The 16821-nt window shown below is 36.3% G+C and overlaps 1 long non-coding RNA gene across 1 annotated transcript; it reads right to left on the bottom strand.

The window, feature by feature from the left end:
- Positions 1 to 11069: 11069 nt before the first annotated feature.
- On the bottom strand, positions 11070 to 16515 carry LOC132156481 (uncharacterized). Its single transcript, XR_009437434.1, has 2 exons — positions 16389 to 16515; positions 11070 to 11288 (listed from the first exon to the last, which is right to left on the bottom strand). It is a non-coding gene; the product is annotated as an uncharacterized LOC132156481 (long non-coding RNA).
- Between the last annotated feature and the right edge of the window lie 306 nt (positions 16516 to 16821).

Genomic DNA, 16821 nt, shown 5'->3' with positions numbered 1-16821 from the left:
TTAAAACATTTAAAACAATTAAAGCTGTACAATTATTCAGATATCTTATAGTCTACATTTAATAAATAAGTATTTAGGATCTTAAACCACTCCAAAGGTCCATAAGGTCCAAAAGTGTTCGAATATTTTAATGTGACAAACCCTAATGCACTGTTTACTTCTGTTGCATATTGTAGTATCTAGCATATCAGTTGTTTTGTTTTTTAAATAAATTTTAAGTATTATTTTTACAAGTTTTCTATCTGGGTAAGGTTTAATAAATCATGCCATGATAAATTAATATCATACTCTCTGACCTAGTTCAACTATCCCATGTCATTCTGTTGTGCGGTTGACCTTTAAAATGCATGTTTAATCATGTAAAATCTTATGAGGCAGTCCTATTCAAGCAACACAAAAGCGTGATGAACAGCTTTGAAATCTTGTTTATGAAATCTTGTTTAAATAGTATTTTCACATGTATGGTACTTACACCAATTATTTTTAATAACTTGAGAATTAATATTAAAAAGGTAATGTAAATGCCTTTGTTCTTTTATCAGATAAACATCATAAACCATCTACGCAAAACCTATTGGCACACCTAGATGTTTGTGTATTACCCTAAATTCATGCTGCATCAAAACTGGTGACCAAAAAAAAAAAACCTCCGCTTGCATAACTGCTTTTGACTTAAAAAAGTATTAGTATTGGGGCTTTAATATAGCAAATAATGTCAATTAAAAACCCAACATGTGACCACTCTACTGTTAATGTGTAAAACCAGGGGATTTCATGCTCTTTTTTTTTAGAGCAAATGAGGGAGAAAGGTAGGAGAAATGGGTAGTGAGATGATCAATACACATCAGGAAGATGCTTGGTTCTCAAAACAAACCTAAAGAAAGGTAGACATACGGGACAAAAGATGAAGAAACAGACAGACGGCTGGAATAGCTTTGATTTCTGGTTATCCACAGGAGGGATATTACTCTGAAGGGTTACTGCTGTTATTAGGGATCTCATTATGGCTTAAGTCTTCCATGCACAGTCAACACCCGCTGGGACTCCAGCCTCTACTGACTTGGACAGCCTTTGAAAGATTAATCCACATGGATGATTCAGTTTGAACATGCAAAATTATTCCTTGGAGGCTACTATTTTGTTACTAATGTTGAGATAAACTAATACATTTGACCAAACAAGACTTGTAGATTCAGATATGTACAACTCGTAAACAACGGTTTACACTGCCAAAAAAATAAATAAAAAATAAATTGCTTTAAAAGAAATAAAATCTAACAAAATACAAAAAAGGCTATATATATAAAATTAAATGACATGTTGAAAAAACCTGTTTTCTATAAAACTGAAGCACTATACTTTTTAGCATGACTCTTTGCTGATACTACTGTGTTGTGTTTAGTTTAAAAGTGTGCTGCTAACTGCTCTGTCAATGTCACATCTCTAACACAATGTTAATGTGACAGACAAGTGAAACAGGGTTTTTAATAGGGTTGAGAGATAGAGAGAGAAACCACAAAGGAACAGTGGCCATCCAACAGACGGGTGATAATTAAAGCCAGGATGGCGGGAGGGAGAAAAGCAGAGAGGAGAGGGGGGATTTAAGGGTCTCTGCTTTCTTTCAGTGACGAGGTAATCCCGAGTCCAAACACATGGCTGCCCACTGTCATCTGTGTCACAATTCACTGACTGTCCCCCTGTTCAACAGATGTCTTCTCTAGCAATGCTACAAGTCTCTCTCTATTCTCTCAGCCTGTAATTTTGTGCATGCACAGAGCATGAAACTTGGTCATTGTTGTTTTTTAGCAAAGCTTAACAGGAAGACAAATTCATACTGTTCTGGAAATCTTTTCATACGTAGATGCATTTCGAGAAGGAGGGGTCTGATATAAGGTTTGAATTATACGTGTTGACAGGTGGCAGATCGGAGGCGTCTTTACCACCATGATGTGAATGATTTAGGCGACCTCTGAAAACCAACACATATTAAATTTAAGAAATTTAGCTACACATATCATGGATTCGACAATTTGAGAATGCAACATCCTACATATAAAATTGCATTTCGGCATATGAACTTATATGTCAAAAGTTTAGACGCATCTACTCGCTAACATTTATGTATTTGGCAGATACTCTTCTCCAAATCAACTTACATTGCACTGAAGGGCTACATATTATCCACTCATGCATTCCTTGGGAATCCAACCTACCAACCTTTTCTGAACTAGGAACACCTGATTTTTTTAAACCCTTTTTACTTAAAATATTAGTAAAGTCATCACAGTGATAAAATAATGCAGATGAAAATATACACTACAATTCAAAAGTTTGAGGTAAGTTTCAGATTTAATTTTTAAAGAAATCATTATTCTGAAAGCAATTTGACCAAAAGTGACATTAAAAACATTTATAATGTTAAAAAAGATAACTTTTTTATTTATCAAAGTATCCTGAAAAAAAGAGACAATATTTAAAAAAAATATGAAGCAGAACAACTATTGTCAGCATTGATAATAATCAGAAATATTTCTTAAGCAGCAAATCAGCATATTAGAATGATTTCTGAAGGATCATATATATATATATATATATATAAATCATTCTAATATGCAGTCAAGTGTGTCAAAACTTTTGACTGGCAGTTTTTATGGCTGCAAATGTAATATAATGAATGTGGAAAGCTGACCACAGAGTGCTCATTTCCTAACTGAACAGACACACATACACACTTCTAATAACCAGTGAGACCCGCTTGTCAGGCCAGTGTCCTGACTCTATTCACATTCATGAGTTCAGGGGTTCCTGTCCCTGCCTGCATCCATTCATATGTACAGTAACCAGAAGGACAAAGGGTATGACCAACCCTCCCCCCGAGTGTGTGTCTGTGTGTGGGATTGTGTGTGTATCCCAGAGAATGGGGGCTGAGGTAAAGGAGACACTGACGAAAGAGGACACTGTGAGATCTAAGATCTGACTGGTCTGTGTTTGAGTATGAAGAGCAATCAGTGTAAATTCAATTAAATATAATGCTTGTTGCTCTCTCAGGCTCTTATAGGGATGTTTCAGGCACAAGGGAAGCCCTACTGACAACATATGATGATTTCCTGAGTAAAAAGTAAGGATACTTTAACATAAATTAGATGTAAACAGGGACCAATGTTCTAGCAGGCTTAAAAGCAGAAATAAGAAGTTGACTTTTGGGCTAAATCATCCTACTTAAGAAGAAACTGCAAGAAACACTGAATTAAACAAATAGTATTTTCTTTTAAAACATACTCCAATCATCTTCTCTCTTTTTTTTGCAATTTTTAAAAATCATATTTTACAGTCTAACTGTATAGTTTGAGCCATGCAAACAGACTTGTTCTAGTGTGATTCTACCCTTCTAATCTCAAAACACATTTAATGTTTAAGCATCATGCTAAACTTCTGCAACAGTGAAGATTTCAGTGTTTATTGTGGTCACATTTTTTAAGTGCCTTACTATAAAACTTAGGGGTGAGACAACAATATATTTTTTTTGTGGTAATCAGCATTATGCCACAAACGCAAGGTAGTTCAAGAGTTCACAGTGAGCCCAGGGACCAAAAACACATCCACAGTGACTCTCATCAACAGGGTATTGTTAATATAAAGATTAATGTTCATGCATGTGTTGTCTTCCACATTGCTTGCCTGTAAATGTGGCATTTGGGAGAGAGGATGTTGAGTTTTATGTCAGAGTATATCCTCGGTTCCTCCGTTGTCAACAGCTCCAGACAGGTGGTGTTCTCCCCCTAACAGCAGCCGTCCGAGACTCCTAACCCTCCTAACAACCTCCAGATGTTTCTTCAGCACTTCCTTTAAACCATTTAAGAAAAACGGGAAATGGATTAATTAACCAGCTCTATTCTCATGCCTTTGTTCAGCAGCGGTCAGATTACTTCCCAGGATCACCCATAATCCCAGCTCACTCCCCGGAAATGGTCTAGTCAGGAGTACATAAAAAAATGCTGGGTTGTTTCAAGTATGGGTTTGGGTCAAGTCTAAAACCCATACGGGTTTACAGAGGTTATATACATTTTTAACCCAGCCTTTTTTAGAGTGTATGTGACATATACCATTTGGGGTCAGTATTTTTGTATTTTTTTGGAAATTGAAAATTGTATTTAGCAGACATGCATTTAAGTGGCTTAAAGCGGAGATGCACAAGTAAGGGCCATGCCATGCCAAAACACAGGAAGAGGGGGAAACACATGCGATTGAGGCGCTTCAATAATCTTCAATTATGATGTCTTTCCTTTCAACATTTTTTGTTTTTTTTTCATTTTATTTTTGCATTGAAATATAAAAAAATAAAATACATACATAAATAATGCAATTGAAAATCATTTAACATTTAACATAAAAAATGTATTTAAATTGTTTAATTATTTAACTAAAAATAATAATTTGAATGTAACTGGATATAATGCAAAATTGACTTTTGACCCACAGCCCTCAGTAAAGTTTGAGTTTTGGTCCTTTATATTAACATTTTGGAAACCTCTGATCTAAAATAACATGGATTAGAATAGAAGCCCAAACAATTGTTTTGCTATCATCGGGTCTTGAAATAACTACAAATGTACATTCTCTGAAGAAAAAACTCCCAAAACAAATCATACTGGTAGTGGTTGCTAGATCTTCCTAGAGTGGCACATCAATGTTTTATGCCTAGAGTTCGGCACGTTTAAATCCCTTTCCCTGAGTATGTGCAATAATAATAGTGAACCTTTCCTTGACATCCTGATGAGTTCAGAAAGCCTTTTCCAAGGCTGTTGTGGGAAACAGATAAGTGTTAAAACGAGGTTCATGTGTTGGTGTTGACCACATCAAAGACCCAGCAGAAGAACAGATGGTCTTTCCTGTCCTCCGCACCACGCAAGGTCTCAAGATAACAGAAGCCTCAGAGGAAATTAAGGATATCCCCGAGGTTTAACCGAATCATTCTGCTCCACATGGTTGATGAATTTTAACTGTGTCTCTAAGGTTATACATGGGGAATTCCTTTTTTGAACTTCCAACCACTAATGAATGTGCCAAGGAAGTTGCAGGTCTTCTGAAACAGTTACAGTAAAACAGTTTGGTTTAGTTCGTTGCTCTGTCTGGAGTGCTAACTTTTCAAAGCAGTGTTTTTTGTTTTTAAAAGCACCCTAAAAGTCATGCCCTGACAAAGAGAGACAGTGTTTTTATTGAAGCTTCAACACTCCTGATTTCATCCATAACACTTCAGCAGACAATAAGCTCAGACTCAGCAGGACGTGTCTTTTCATCTCTCCTGAGGAAAACTGCCCCAGTCAGACACCTCTCTCGCCTCCCTTCCTGTATCTCCTCCTGCACGTGCCTAAGCAGAAACCATAAAACCATTAGAAGTGCTGCTACGATGACCGCTTGAAGGACACTGACCCTTCAACTCAAGACCTAATGGACTCTTAAGCCTGTTACCCGTGAATGATACTTGTTAGGAAAATAAAGTACCCAATATATATATATATATATGTGAAAAGGAGGAGTGATACATGAAACACACTGTAAAAATGATTGTTGAAAGGTGTAAACACAAGATTGGAGGTTTTACAATAAAATAACCTACTTCTTTCTACTTAAAAAAATCATGTTTAATTCAGTGTGGTACTTACTGTTTCTCAACAATTATTTGTGAAATTTGCTAGAAATTCCTGAGTTAAAATAGTTTCAAACTAAATCCTACTATATCACAGTTTTTCAGAGTAAATATAAAAGCATCTGCTTGGAGCAATTGTCAATTAATTATACAGTTTATTGCAGTGTTTCAGCTGTAGAATGCTGGAATTGACCATTCAGATTTAACTGTTTATAAGCATTGTAATGATCACCTCTCGACTCTTCTTTAGTAAAGTAAGCTTTGACCTGCTGGTTCTGTGATAAGGTGATTGGAGTTGAATGGTACGGACATGTCCTTGCAAATGCAGATAAACCATTACTTTTGTCTCTTTCGATGGATCATTAACACTCAATCTTGTTGCCTGTCTCTGTTGAATGAACAGGAGAGAGCAAATCACAATTCATATGCAATCTAGACAAGCTGTTGCAATTTTCAAATGCCAGTGAGGTGAATGGCCGATACCAGGAATCTTATCGTTCTATATCATCTGCCCAGATTGAGAAACCAGGCTATTCGAAGATCAAAAGCAACAATAACGAGAAGCCTCATACACTGTAAAATCCAATAGTTTACCTTACTTAGATTTAATTAGTTATCTTTACTTAGTCGTTATACTTACTAGGTTTTATTAAGTTTCAGCTACTTACAAGGCAAATAAAACAATTTACTTACTGTTTTGAGTTACACTTACTTAAAATATTCAAGTAGCCACAATTGAACCAATGACATTAATAAACCAGTGAGAGGCAGCAGTGCACTAATATGTTGCTAATTGCTGTTTTTTTTAGCTCACCATTATAGTGATTAGCATTCCCTTTGGTTGGGCACTTGAAACTTCATTTATGTTACTATAATTTTCTCTCTATTAATGGAGAATTGCATAATGAAATCGGAGTTATTTGATTTCAAAGAAAAGTAATTAATAAGTTGCTTTTAAAATGACCTATTTTGTAATTAAAGCATTTTTTTGTGTGTGTTTAATAATGACCATTTTGAGCTTTTATTTTTCATAAATACCTTGATATGCTTTTTTATATAATCCTTAAATAGTGAGTGGTAATATGCTAAAGTCACACACAGACTTAAACATTCATCACGTGAATCACAACAATGGTTACAATTAAATTTAATTTACTTTCATTAATTGTAACAATAGCCATTTTATTTGCTCTTTTTGTTGTGCTACTGCTGACACAAGACAGCAAATAAAATTGGCAAATAAAAACAAAAACTTTAAAACAAAGCAACTGCATAATTTATTCTGCGCAATGCATTCTGGGAGTCAGTGAGTAGCTATACTAAGTCATGAGTAAACCTAAATGAAAGGATCAAGTACCCCCTACAGCTCTTTTTTAGTTACTAGAACTCTTGTGTAAGTTAACTATACTAACTAAGCATTTGTCAATACAACATACTATTCCTATTTCACTTTACTTAGTTTTTTCAAGGCAATCAGTTTGCATGCTTTTTTTAAGTAAGCCCAACTTATTAGATTTTACAGTGTAATCACCCACACATTACACACATTATTGCTGATTTTACTGATAGGTACTTGTAAGGGATGCCAAAGTGACAAGATCATAAAATTGTGTGCAATTTACAGGAATAGAGTGCGGTGCTCTTTAACATAAAACACAATATATGTGACAAACATGAGGCTATAATTATCCACAATTATTAACCATAGACATATATAATTAAAATGTATATATGGAATTTTACTGTTACTGTTCAAAATGAACACTTTTATCTAGCAATGATGCATTAAATTGATCTAAAGTGACAGTAAAGAGATTTTTGATACATCAAAAGATGAACTTTATATAAGATAAAAAAATCCTGGAAACATTTTGCATCAAAATTTAAGAAGCACAACTTTGATAGCGGCATGAAATATTTCTGAAGGATCATGTGACACTGAAGACTGGAGTAATGATGCTGAAATTTCAGCTTTGCAACACAGGAATAAATTACATTGTAAAATAAAAAAAACTTTTATTTTAAATTGAAATAATATTTGACAATTTTACTGTTTTTATTCTGCATCCATTTCATCAAATAAATGCAATTATGCATCATACTTTCGTTTCACTTTTTTTTTTTAAATTGGGTTCTTTAAAAACATGGCAACAACAAAACTTGATCTCAAACGCATGTCTTCCTCACAAGCTCTCAGAGCAAACAGTCTCACTGGGGCTGACCTTTCGTTTGTTTGCCGTCTCAGTTTGAGGTGAGTTTGAGTTCTTCACCCACTCCTTCAGACGCTGTTGAGCATCATTACTCTGTTTACTCTAATGGAAAAATTTAGTATATTTTATTTTTCACCTTCAAGGAATAAGTGAACCAAAACAGCTCGACCTACAAGCACATTGTTCAAACTGGGAATATCCAATTAAATTTATACCTAGCGTTCTGTGTTTAGTGCTTGTTACAGAGGAAAACATCATCTCCTCTGGGTCCTGGGACTCTCTCTAGAATTGTATTTCAGCATCTCGCAGGAGGAGTGCAGCATTAGTGGGCATCTTCTCTACCAAAATTGGGGCGTGTTAGTACTTGCCCTGATTTTAGGCTTTTGGACTCACTTCTGTCATTACCTCATTTCCCAAAAACACAGCCGCTGAAGAAAGAGTGAAAGGGAAAGATGACACAACTTTGCATATTCATAGGGAGAATACACGGTAACAGGGTGGAAATGGCTGGTGTTAATCCCATTGACAATCATCCTGACACAACTTTTTTTATAATTGAGTAAATCAAATGTTTTTTTTCCTTGTTTTTTTTTTTTTTATAACATTTGGATATCTTATGCTTGACAAATTATATTGTACGAAGGTGAATTGTTAATGATGTCACTTCGTCTTTAATATGTCATTTAAAGTGACAGCTCACCGTTGTTATAAGGCAAATAAGTGAAGTGAGGGGGAAATTAATTTACAAAGCCAAAAATAATATGAACACTATAATTTATTTTTATATAAAATGTGATTGATCTTGCAAAACCCATATAAATTTTTTATCTTAGCAAATTTTGGGTGTTTTCATGGAGGCGGAGTCAGAGAGTACCCGTCGAGCATGAAATGGTCGCTGAATAAATTAGAACTGGGATGTTTTCACATAAAGAAAGTCCATTTCCAATTTGATAATTTTTATTAGAATTTCTATGACTGACTCTATAGAATATACACAATATATAGTAAATATTAATTAATAATACATTTTAAATAATATATTTAAGCTAGCAAAATAAATAAATAAATGTTGGGGGGGGGGTGCCTCCTTCATATGTTAATTATGTAATGTTAAATTTTTTTATATTTTTTGTAATCTACACTAAATTTAAAATTAATTATAAAAGTTATACAGTGATATAAATATTTGTTATAATTAGATAAACGATAAAGTATATGTCTGAAGATGACCCCCTTCAGATCCAAATGGAAAACCTGCAGAAGTCTAATGTTGCTCATGAATGCCTGGCAAACCAAAATTATATTAACAGTTAGAAGAAGAATTACACACTCAGACCAAATAATTACGGAATTTAAGAGGTTAATGAAACTTATTTAATGCATTCCTTCTGTCTTTATAATCAAAACGGTTTTGTACACTTTAATATTATTAATTCATTGTTCTGTTAATCACTATGCCATATTCACTCAACATTGCTGGTGGTATAACATCCACAAACCTGAGGTCACCTGGAAAGGTGAGGGTTCAGCATCTGTCATCTTCTGTGTGGCCCATTCCATTCAGTGTCTGCTCCAGAATACTGTTGACACTGTTGACAGATGATGATGTCAGCAAATCAGTGGCTAAAATACCAAAAATAAATACTTTAGACTGAAGCATTAAAGTTAAACTTCCTTAAAGGACATACAAAGGAACATAATAATAGTCAATACCCCAAAATGAAATTTCTGTCATTAGAGCAACATACTGATTTGAACAACATGAGGGTGAGTTAGTAATGATAGAATGTAAATTGTGGCAAAAAAAAAACCCTTTAAACACTCAAATACAATAATCAGCAAATGCAGGTCAGAGACCAGCAACCTTAACGAGTATATTGCATGTGTTTTCATCCACCTGTATCTGTTCATCTTTTTTTTTTGCTTGTTATTTTGCACTAAATTGCGTGTTTGAACACAGATTGCTAAGTTTTTATTTGACTTTTTCATTATGTCCCATAAATTCCTGAGGAGATAACATTTTCTGGATTCTTTGTTCTGGCCATAAAATCTCATAAGACATTGCCATTAGCGGAGTGTTGACATGAGGCATGCGACAGCTGATTGATGGATGCTAAAAGCCCAACACGCTGCAGCAGTTGCAAAATGAGAATGGCGAGAAAAAGAGAGACAGAGAGAGTTAAAGAAAGACAGTCCACACTCTCTTTGCAGCAGATAAGACGTCTTTGTTCTCTGCTGTCAGTGATACACGTGAAAGACTTTAGACAGAGCTGCATGGGTGGGAAATTAAAAACATCTCCAAATCTCCACTCATCCACTCAAAACAAAACGCCTTCATTAGCATTAAGTACAGCATCTCCTGCAACACATTATTCCAGCTCAGAAGGATTGTCTCACAAAACTCTGTTGTTCTGAAGATACTTTTGAGGTATTACGATAATTACTAGATTTTTATATGATCTGAATAAGATGGTGCTTGCCTTTGCAAAACCCGCTGGCACAATGTTAGGGTGCAGTGGTTGTTAACATGTTGAAAGGTTGTTTCTAGGTGGTTAGTAAGGGTGGTAGCTAGGTGGTGCATATTTTATTGTCTTTAATACAAAAATTGTAAGTTTGATCACTTTTAAAGTTAACCATCTAACACAAGCTACAATTTGAGGTGTCAATCATGTCTAGCAAAAACAGTGTGAGATGAACTGCATGCCTAAATTTATAGGTCAGCCCAGAAATGAAAATTTGCTTACAATTAACATAGGCCATCTAAAAGTTTATTTCTTCATCAGAACAGATTTGGAGACATTTAGCATTACATCACTTGCTCACCAATGGATCCTCTGCAGTGAATGGGTACCGTCAGAATGAGAGTCCAAACAGCTGATAAAAACATCACAATATTCTACAATTAATCTGTACAACTCCAGTTAGAAACAAATTCATAATTTTGTTATTTGGCTAATACATAGCTAATTTTTATATTCTGTATATATTAAGGTTATTTGAGTATTGCACCTGATTCATTTTAAACTGAGATGCTATCAATGCCAGGATATCCACAATCTGCTCTGAAAACACAAGGATTTTTATTGTTGTTTGTGAGTGAACCATTAGTAAACATACCGGCTGAGTCACACATCTGGAGTCAATTATGCTTCATTAGACGGAGTCTATCCATCATCACATGCAGCGGTTAATGGCTCTAGGATTATAATGTGTGTGTGTGTGTGTGTGTGTGTGACTTAACACTGTAGCTCACACACCCTCAATGAAAGCCGTTTCCCATGGAGCTTAATGTAAACAGTAATCCTATCGGCTCTCAGCAGGGTGGCGTCGGAGTGTCTCCCCTGCATGGACTCCCAGCATGCACCTAGCTGGCATCAGGCCAGCGTCCTCCTCGAAACTCTGGTACCAGTCTGCTACCACAGGAGTGTAATCTAAAACAGACATCAATGGCCAGGATCAATGGCATTAACAATAAATCAGTGATTCAAAAAATATGTTGATGTTCATCTACAATTTCATTGAACTCTTTATCCAACAAATGGAAATTCACCCAACATTGATCTCATCTGCTGCAGGGGAGGTATATGAACCACATTGTTCTGCTTATATGTCAGTGAGATTCAATATTCACACACACACACACACACACACACACACACACACACACACACACACACACACACACACACACACACACACACACACACACACACATATATATATATATATATATATATGAACACTATTGTTAAGTCAAGTCAAGTCACCTTTATTTATATAGCGCTTTAAAAAAAACATTGCGTCAAAGCAACTGAACAACATTCATTAGGAAAACAGTGTGTCAATAATGCAAAATGATAGTTAAAGGCAGTTCATCATTGAATTCAGTGATGTCATCTCTGTTCAGTTAAATAATGTCTGTGCATTTATTTGCAATCAAGTCAACGATATCGCTGTAGATGAAGTGACCCCAACTAAGCAAGCCAGAGGCGACAGCAGCAAGGAACCAAAACACCATCGGTGACAGAATGGAGAAAAAAACCTTGGGAGAAACCAGGCTCAGTTTGGGGGCCAGTTCTCCTCTGACCAGACGAAACCAGTAGTTCAATTCCAGGCTGCAGCAAAGTCAGATTGTGCAGGAGAATCGTCTGTTTCCTGTGGTCTTGTCCTGGTGGTCCTCTGAGACAAGGTCTTTACAGGGGATCTGTATTTGGGGCTCTAGTTGTCCTGGTCTCCGCTGTCTTTCAGGGATGTAGAGGTCCTTTCTAGATGCTGATCCACCATCTGGTCTGGATACGTACTGGATCTGGGTGAGTGCAGTGACCCTCTGATCTGGATACAGATTGGATCTGATGGCTACGGTGACCTCTGAATAAGAGAGAAACAGACAAATATTAGCGTAGATGCCATTCTTCTAATGATGTAGCAAGTACATAGGGTGTTATGGGAAGTGTTTCCGGTTCCGGTTTACCTAATTAATGCAGCCTTAAAATCCTTTAACGGATTTGGATATTAAAAGCATATTAGTATTTTATGTGTAAGCCAGGTTAAAGAGATGGGTCTTTAATCTAGATTTAAACTGCAAGAGTGTATCTGCCTCCCGAACAATGTTAGGTAGGTTATTCCAGAGTTTAGGCGCCAAATAGGAAAAGGATCTATCGCCCGCAGTTGATTTTGATTTTCTAGGTATTATCAAATTGCCTGAGTTTTGAGAACGTAGCGGACGTAGAGGATTATAATGTAAAAGGAGCTCATTCAAATACTGAGGTGCTAAACCATTCAGGGCTTTATAAGTAATAAGCAATATTTTAAAATCTATACAATGTTTGATAGGGAGCCAGTGCAGTGTTGACAGGACCGGGCTAATATGGTCATACTTCCTGGTTCTAGTAAGAACTCTTGCTGCTGTATTTTGGACTAGCTGTAGTTTGTTTACTAAGCGTGCAGAACAACCACCCAATAAAGCATTACAATAATCTAACCTTGAGGTCATAAATGCATGGATTAACATTTCTGCATTTGACATTGAGAGCATAGGCCATAATTTAGATATATTTTTGAGATGGAAAAATGCAGTTTTACAAATACTAGAAACGTGGCTTTCTAAGGAAATATTGCGATCAAATAGCACACCTAGGTTCCTAACTGATGACGAAGAATTGACAGAGCAACCATCAAGTCTTAGACAATGTTCTAGGTTATTACAAGCAGAGTTTGTAGGTCCTATAATTAACACCTCTGTTTTTTCAGAATTTAGCAGTAAGAAATTACTCGTCATCCAGTTTTTTATATCGACTATGCATTCCAGTAGTTTTTCAAATTGGTGTGTTTCACCGGGCCTTGAAGAAATATAGAGTTGAGTATCATCAGCATAACAGTGAAAGCTAACATCATGTTTCCTGATGATATCTCCCAAGGGTAACATATAAAGCGTGAAGAGTAGCGGCCCTAGTACTGAGCCTTGAGGTACTCCATACTGCACTTGTGATCGATATGATACATCTTCATTCACTGCTACGAACTGATGGCGGTCATATAAGTACGATTTAAACCATGCTAATGCACTTCCATTAATGCCAACAAAGTGTTCAAGTCTATGCAAAAGAATGTTGTGGTCAATTGTGTCAAACGCAGCACTAAGATCCAATAAAACTAATAGAGAGATACACCCACAATCAGATGATAAGAGCAGATCATTTGTAACTCTAAGGAGAGCAGTCTCAGTACTATGATACGGTCTAAATCCTGACTGGAAATCCTCACATATACCATTTTTCTCTAAGAAGGAATTTAATTGTGAGGATACCACCTTTTCTAGTACCTTGTACAGAAAAGGGAGATTCGAGATCGGTCTATAATTAACTAGTTCTTTTGGGTCAAGTTGTGGTTTTTTGATGAGAGGCTTAATAACAGCCAGTTTGAAGGTTTTGGGGACATATCCTAATGACAATGAGGAATTAATAATTGTCAGAAGAGGATCTATGACTTCTGGAAGCACCTCTTTTAGGAGCTTAGATGGTATAGGGTCTAACATACATGTTGTTGGTTTAGATGATTTAACAAGTTTATACAATTCTTCCTCTCCTATGGTAGAGAACGAGTGGAACTGTTCCTCAGGGCGTCTATAGTGCACTGTTTGATGCAATACTGTAGCTGACGGCTGAATGGTTGCAATTTTATCTCTAATAGTATGGATTTTAGAAGTAAAGTAGTTCATAAAGTCATTACTGCTGTGGTGTTGGGAAATGTCAACTCTTGTTGAGGCTTTATTTTTCGTTAATTTAGCCACTGTATTGAATAAATACCTGGGGTTATGTTTGTTTTATTCTAAAAGAGAAGAAAAGTAATCAGATCTAGCAGTTTTTAATGCTTTTCTGTAGGATAGGTTACATTCCCGCCAAGCAATATGAAATACCTCTAGTTTTGTTTTCCTCCAGCTAAATAATGATCTGAGATATCATCACTTGACTGCATAATTTCAACACTATCAACATCAATTCCATGTGACAGTATTAAATCTAGAGTATGATTTCGACAATGAGTAGGTCCTGAAACGTGTTGTCTAACCCCAATAGAGTTCAGAATGTCTATAAATGCTTATCCCAATGCATCTTTTTCATTATCAACATGGATGTTAAAATCACCAACTATTAAAACTTTATCTGCAGCCAGAACTTAACTCGGATGTAAAATCACCAAACTCTTTAATAAAGTCTGTATGGTGCCCTGGTGGCCTGTATACAGTAGCCAGTACAAACATAACAGGGGATTTATCATTAACATTTGTTTCTCTGGATAATGTTATATGAAGCACCATTACTTCAAACGAGTTATACTTGAAGCCTGCCCTCTGAGAAATCCTGAAAACGTTGTTATAAATTGAAGCAACACCTCCCCCTTTGCCTTTTAGACGCGGCTCATGTTTATAACAGTAATCTTGGGGGGTGGACTCATTTAAATAATGTAATCATCAGGTTTTAGCCAGGTTTCTGTCAAACAGAGCATATCTATATTATGATCAGTGATCATATTATTTACAAAAAGTGTTTTTGTAGAAAGGGATCTGATATTCAATAAGCCAAGCTTTATCATTTGTTTATACATATTGCATCTGTTTTTTATTTGTTGAACCTCAATTAAATTGTTAATCTTAACTTGGTTTGGACGTTTTTTTGTATTTTCTAGTTCGGGGAACAGACAGAGTCTCTATAGTGTGATATCTAGGTGAAAAAGTCTCTATGTGCTGAGAATTAGCTGACCTCTGTGACGGGAGGCAGCTAGCAGATGGTCGGTTTAGCCAGTCTGTCTGCTTCCTGACCTGGGCCCCAGTTAGTCAAGTATAAACACCAAGACTATTTGCCATATTTCTAGAGAGAAGAGTGGCGCCACCCCAGGAGGGATGAAGACCATCTCTTTCCAACAGGTCAGGTCTGCCCCAAAAGCTCGTCCAATTGTCTATGAAACCTATGTTATTCTGTGGGCACCACTTAGACATCCAGCCATTTAGTGATGACAATCTGCTATGCATCTCGTCACCACGGTAAGCAGGGAGGGGACCAGAGCATATTACAGTGTCTGACATCGTGCTTGCAAGTTCACAAACCTCTTTAATGTTATTTTTAGTGATCTCCGACTGGCGAAGTCGAACATCATTAGCGCTGGCATGAATAACAATCTTACTGTAATTACGTTTAGCATTAACCAGCACTTTTAAATTAGCCAAGATGTCAGGCGCTCTGGCTCCCGGTAAACATTTGAATATGGTGGCTGGTGTTTCTATATTCACGTTCCGTACAATAGAATCACCAATAACTAGAGCACTTTCATCAGGTTTCTCAGTGGGTGCATCACTGAGTGGGGAGAACCTGTTTAATGTTTTGATCGGAACAGAAGAGCAGTGTTTTGACCCACGACTACGCTGCCTCACTGTCACCCAGTTGCCCTGCTGCAGGGGCTCTGTTGCCGGAACCGAACAATGTACAGGAATCCCTGAGCTAAACGCATCCAAAGCCGTATCTAGAGCCCTAAAATTCTTACTGTCCTCAATTAAAGTTTGGATGCGTGTCTCTAATTCTGAAATCTTCTCTGTCAGCCTAACTATTTCCCTGCATTTATCACATGTGAATCCCTCATCTGCGACAGAGATAGATAAACTGTACATGTGGCAAGAGGTGCAAATAACAATAGCAGGAGAAGCCATTACTCACCGTGCTTGATTAAATATTTTTACTGTGGTTGTTTGATGAACTTGTGAAAAACTGGAGGAGAGGAGAAAAGAAAACAGCGATAGGTTCGAATGAATACGCTAATGACAAGCTAGCGAGTGCTAACGCTTTGCAGGTGTACTGAACTCACGGATATAAAATAAAAGTGAACGATCAAAATTAATCTGATAAGATTGATCGATAATATCAGAAATATGGTGTGAATTAAGTTATATTTTATAAGTTATATTTTATCACCAATGTTAACATGTAAAATGTTGATAAGAGTAGCAATTTCCACAGTATTACAACATTTCCTGTTCTCACCTGAAACCCTCCATCAGTCTTTAGTGGTCACTCAGACTACGGCCCAGACAGCAGGTGACTCATTTGTAGAGTAAACTGCCCCAGAGAGTAATATAAACCAGACAGAGGTCAAAACCCTTGCACATCCTGAGGGCGAAGGGCACATTGGGTCAGTAATAGGTCTGCTTTACAGACCTTGGTCAGTCTGGTGAATGGTCATCTTTAGTAAAAAATATATTAATATAAACATTTCAGTAAGATTTTTATTAATACATTAATTCAACAAGGACACATTCAATGGATCAAAAGTGACCATAAAGAGAGTTACCTCACATGAATATGTTCATAGATTGTGTGTTTTGTTTGGAATGGAAATATGGATATTTTATTTGCAAAATCATATTTTTTTCACTTATTTCATTTAATGTCATAAAACTAGCAAGCTGTACCAGTA

The sequence above is a fragment of the Carassius carassius genome, chromosome 14 (genome assembly GCF_963082965.1).
Source record: "Carassius carassius chromosome 14, fCarCar2.1, whole genome shotgun sequence".
In the NCBI taxonomy this organism is placed as follows: domain Eukaryota; kingdom Metazoa; phylum Chordata; class Actinopteri; order Cypriniformes; family Cyprinidae; genus Carassius; species Carassius carassius.
The sequence above is the reverse complement of the archived record's forward strand: the minus strand, read 5'-3'. Positions and strand labels throughout refer to the sequence as shown.